This window comes from Pan paniscus, chromosome 7, assembly GCF_029289425.2.
Source record: "Pan paniscus chromosome 7, NHGRI_mPanPan1-v2.0_pri, whole genome shotgun sequence".
Taxonomy (NCBI): domain Eukaryota; kingdom Metazoa; phylum Chordata; class Mammalia; order Primates; family Hominidae; genus Pan; species Pan paniscus.
In genome coordinates this window covers 46,774,643-46,780,197 of record NC_073256.2, presented here as the reverse complement: position 1 = coordinate 46,780,197, position 5,555 = coordinate 46,774,643, and the positions used below count along the sequence as shown (strand labels likewise).

Here is a 5,555-nt window from a genome sequence, read left to right as displayed (position 1 = left end):
AAGTAATACAGAAAGATTCCATGTTCCCTTTACTTAGTTCCCCCAATGGTCACATCTTATGAAACTACAATATTACAGTGCAATATTAGAAGTGCAATATTACAACCAGAATATTGACATTGAAATAGTCCAGATACAGAACATTTCCATCACTGCAAGGATCCCTCATGTACCCCTTTTATAACCACCCCCATCCTCATTAATCTTATCTCCATTTCTATAGTTTTTATAATTTCAAGAATATTATATAAATATAACCATACAGTATGTAAACCTTTGAGTTAGCTTTTTCCACTTAGCATCATTCTCTGAAGATTTATCCAGATTGTTATTGATATCTATCAATTGTTATTAATAGTTTGTTCCTTTTCATTGCTGAGTAGAATTCCATTGTGTAGATGTACCATAGTGTGTTTAACCATTCACCTGCTGAAAGACATCTGAGTTGTTTGAAATTTTGTGCTGTTACAAATAAAGCTGCTTATAAACATTGCGTGCAAATTTTTGTGCACACATAAGTTTCATTTCCCTGGGGTAAGTGCCCAGGAATGCAGTTGTTGAGTTGTATGGTGGTCGTGTGTTTAGTTTTTGAAGAAACTGCCAAGCTGTCTGCTAGAATAGCTGTTACTTTACGTTCCCACCAGTAATATATGAACGATCCAATTTCTCTGCATCCTTGTTAGCATTTGGTATTGTGACTATTATTTTTAAGTGATTCTCTTAGGTATGTAGGGATATCTCATTGTGGTTTTAGTTTGCATTTCCCTAATGACTAATGTTGATGAACATCTTTTCATGTGTATATTTGCCACATGTACATCCTCTTCAGTGAAATGTCTTTTTATGTCTCTTACCCATTTTCTAATTGGATTGCTTGGTTTTACTGGTGAGTTTTAAGAATTCTTTATATATTCTAGTTACCAGTCCTTTGTTAGATATATGGTTTGTAAACATTTTCTCCCATCTTCTTAATGGGATCTTTTGCAGAGTGAAAGTTTTACATCTAGGTGAAGTTCAATTTACAATTTTTGTAAATGGATTATGGTTTTGGTGTCAAGCTTAAAAACTTTGTCTAGATCCTGATGATTTTCTTCTATTTTTCTAAAAGTTTAATAATTTTGTGTCTTACACTTAAGTCTGTATGTTACATTTAAGTCTGTAAATTTTGTATGAAATGTGAGGCTTTGGTCAAGGTTCATTTTTTTTTTTAACCTATGGCTGTCCAATTGCTCCAGCGCCATTTGTTGAAAAAACTGTCCTTTCTCCATTAGATTGCTTTTGTACTTTTGTCAAAAAATAGTTGGGCATATGTAGGTTTATTTCTGAGTTCTCTATTCTGTTTCAGTCATCTGTGTGTCTATTCCTTCACCAATACCACACAGTCTTGATTACAGTTGCTAAATAATAAGCTGACTCCTTCAAATTTATGCTTTTTTCAAAATTGTTTTAGCTGTTTTAGTGTCTTTGCCTTTTATATAAATTTTAGATTGTTCTCTAAGAAATTCTTACTGGGATTTTAATAGGAAGTACATTAAACCTGTATATTAATTTGGGGATAATTGATAATTTTATTATGTTGAGTCTTCCAATCCATGAACATGGTATTCTTGGATTATTGGTATGTATCTTCATTTATTTAGATCTTTGATTTCTTTTTTCAGCATTTTGTAATTTTCAGCATGTAAGACCTGAACACGTTTTGTTAAATTTATACCTAAGCATTTCCTTTTTTTTTGAGTGATTGCAAACGGTATTGTAATTTAAATTTTTGTGATCTTGTGTTTATTGCTGGCCATGGGCAGAAGGAATAGAAAGAGGTAGACAGGGCAGCCAGCTGGAGAGGGCTAAGCTACAACTGTACATTGAGCATATGGGCAGAGTGCTGGTGGTACCAATCCTGGAGGCAGGTTAGCATGGGCTCTATAGTCCGAGGACATACTTTTCCCTTGATTTCTTCAGGTGTTCCTCATCCAGGTCTTGCATGAACTCGGTGTCTATGACGTGGGCAAGGATGCTGAAGGAATGTGACTGGCCTGTCCTAGACCATGGTGGCCAGTCCTTTGTGTTCTCCATCAGCCACTGCTTGGTGGCATCTGGGACCAGCAGTTGGAGCAGCTGTCCATTCTGCTATGGTGCATTGCCAGCAGGTGGTGGGGGTGCCCTGAAGGGCCAGGCCATCTTGTTGAAGGTGCTGGGTGCAAGCGTGAACTGCAGGGGGTTTGTAGCAGGAGCCAGAACCTCCTGTGGTTTGCTCTGAACTGGCTGAGACCTGCTGAGACCCAGGCTGAGGCACTTTATGCAGGCTCAGATCATTTGCCTCCAGGAGTGAGCCAGGAAATGGAGAAGGGCACATTGAGGTCCTTGCCCCCTTGCAGCTGGAAGCCTCAAGGTGCTGACCTCTTCAGCAATGCTTTGAAGAAATCCATGATGCCAGCCCCTGCTTAGCCCACTGGGGAGCTGCTTGGCATCAGGCTCCAGGGAGCCGCATCAGGATTGGCTGCCCATGTTCTTAAATTATTTTAAATTTGCTGAAGTTTGTTTTATGGCCCACGATATGATCTATCTTGGTATATGTTCCATATGCACATGAAAAGAATGTGTATTCTATTGTTGAATATAGTGTTCTACAAATGTTAGATCCTGTATTGTCTGATATTTCTATCTCCTTCCTGATTTTCTATGTAGTTCTATCGATTTTTGAGAGAAGAGTGTAATTATGAATTTATCTATTTCAGTTTTCAGTTTTGCTTCATACATTTTGAAGCTCTGTTTGGTGCATTCACATTCAAGGTGCTATGTCTTCTTGGTAGATTGATACTTATTATGTAATGTTTCTCTCTGTATCTAATAATTTTCTTGCTCTAAAGCCTATTTTATCTGATGTTAATACAGCAACTCCTGCTTTCTTTGATTAATGTTTGTATCATATATTGTTTTTCATCTTTTTACTTTCAACCTGCTTACATTATTATATATATAGATAGATAGATTTTTTTTGTTTGTTTTTGAGACAGAGTCTCGCGCTGTCACCCAGGCTGGAGTGCAGTGGTGCGATCTTGGCTCACTGCAACCTCTGCCTCCCGGGTTCAAGCAATTCTCCCTGCCTCAGCCTCCTGAGTAGCTGGGATTTCAGGAGCCTGCCACCATGCCTGACTAATTTTTGTATTTTTAGTAGACCCAGAGTTTCACCATTACATCATTATATTTAATGTGAGTATCCTGTAGACATCATATAATTAGATCTTTTTCTAATTCACTCTGACAATCCCTGTCTTTTGATTGGTGTATCTAGATCATTTATATTTAATGTAATTATTGCACTAATTAGAGTTTACATCTTTCATTTTATTTTTTGTTTTCTGTTCTATTTTTGGTTTCTCTGTTATTTTTTCTTCCTTCATGTGGGTCACTTGAACATTTTTTAGAATTTCATTTTGATTTATCTATATCATTTGGAGTATATTTATATCATTTCTTTAGTGATTGCTTAACTATTATATTGTATATATACAACTTAACAGTCTTTTGCCATCCACATTTTACTAGTTCATGAATCGTAGAAACGATCTCCCTTTATAGTCCTTTACCCTCTCTGTTTACAATACAATTCTTTAATATTTCCTCTACATACATGTAGAACCACAGCAGATGGTGTTATTTTTGCTTCAACCCCATTGAACATAATTTAGAAAACTTAAGTAAAGTCTATTATATTTAACCCTATTTTTGTTTATCATGTTCTTTACTTCCTGATGTTCCAAAGTTTAAGTTGTTTCCTTTCTGTCTAGAGAACTTCATTTAGCTAAGAGAAATCCCTTGTAATTTGAGTTGTTTGTCATTATAAGTAAGGTGTCACATTTTTCTTGATGCTTTCAAGATTTTAAGTTCTTGGAAATTTGACTATGATATGCCTTGGTGAGGATTCTTCTGAGTTTATCCTATTTGGGGCTTTTCTTGAATCTGTAGGCCGTGTTTTGCCAAATTTGGAAAGTTTTCAGCTATTATTTCTTCAAGTAGTTTTTTAATCCAATCCTTTTTCTCTTCTCCTTCTGGGTCCCCAGTGATACAAATGGTTAGATAATTTGTTTTAGTGCCATAGGTTCCTGAGGCTCTGTTCATTTTTATTTTCAGTTGAATTTCTCTTTGTTGTTCAGACTGGGTAGCTTCTATTGCCCTATCTTCAAGTTCACAGATTCTTTCCTCTGTCCTCTCTCTTCCGTTATTGAGCCCATCCATTGAGTTTTAAATTTGGTTATTTCATTTTCAGTTCTAAAAGTTTTGTTTTTATTCTTCTTTATATCTTCTATTTTTTTGCTGAGATTTTCTATATTTTCATTTGTCTAATGTGTATTCATAATCACTGGTTGAATCATTTTCGCCATGATTGTTTCAAAATCTTCGTCAGGTAATTGTAACATCCCTGTCATCTCAGTGTTGTCATCTATTTTCTTTTTAAAGTCAGTTTGAGATCTTCATGGTTCTTGGTATGATGAATGATTTTTTAGCTGAAACCTGGACATTTTGGATATTATGTTATGAGACTCTGAATCTTTGTAAACCTTCTGTTTTAGCTGGCTTTGTCTGACACCCTTCCAGCAGGAGAAGGGAGGTTACTGTGTTGCTATTGCCAGGTGAAGGTTAAGGTCCAGGTTCCTCTCTCAGCCTCTGTTGATACCTCAGTGGGGAGTGGAAGGGGTTCCTTGTTACTGCTGGATAGATGTAAGAATTACTAAGCTTCCACTAATGCCAACTTAACTGGGAGGGGATTGAGTAGCCTGTTGTTGCTCCTCATGTCCAGTTACACTTTATTTTCACCACTAACACTTTATTTTCTGGGGGAGAGGAAGCTGGTCTTGTTACTGCTGGTTGGTGGTGAAAGTCTTGACTTTTCATCAGGCAACCTCTGACACCACCCAACTGGGGTGAGGAAAGGGTACCTCATGACTACCCCAGGTGGGGGTAGAAGTCCAGGCTCCCCCTGTGGTCTCCACTGACACTACAGAGAGGTGGTAGTGATAAAAAATTATTATCATCTGGAAGGTGCTTAAAATCATTATCACCTGGAAGGTGCTTAACATCTTGATCCCTCCTCAGCTTTCTCTGACACCGCCTGGTTTTGAGGGCATTGGGGGCACCTTGTGGTAGCTTGGTGAGGGGGGAAGTCTAAGCTCTCCACTTGGCCCTTGCTGGCATGGGTGGGGTTGGGGTCATAGTTTCTTTCTTTGGTGTTTGGCTGGAGTAGAGTGGTTGCTGTCTTCTTGGCTATCCCTTTCCTGTTGTTTGGCTAGAGAGCAGGCTTTGATTCAGGCTTTCTTGGTTGACATCCATTTGCGTTTCTGGGTTGGCAGCTTCTTCAGTCCCAAGTCAGCAACATGTGGAGCAAGAAGAAAACCAGGGAGCTCACCACCAGGTTACTTGGAAACCACATTCCCTCCCTAGTTTGTTTTCTTTTTTCCACCTCTTAGTGTCTTCTGTTTGTTTTACCTTCACTGTCCAGAGTTTAGTAGTACCTAGCAGAGGGATAAGGAGAAGTGTGTCTACTCCATCAGCACAGA

At 38.0% G+C, this 5,555-nt stretch overlaps 1 pseudogene; it reads right to left on the bottom strand.

Annotated features, from left to right (window-relative positions):
• Positions 1-1,810: 1,810 nt before the first annotated feature.
• LOC112440699 (PDZ and LIM domain protein 7-like) lies at positions 1,811-2,426 on the bottom strand (annotated as a pseudogene).
• Positions 2,427-5,555: the final 3,129 nt, after the last annotated feature.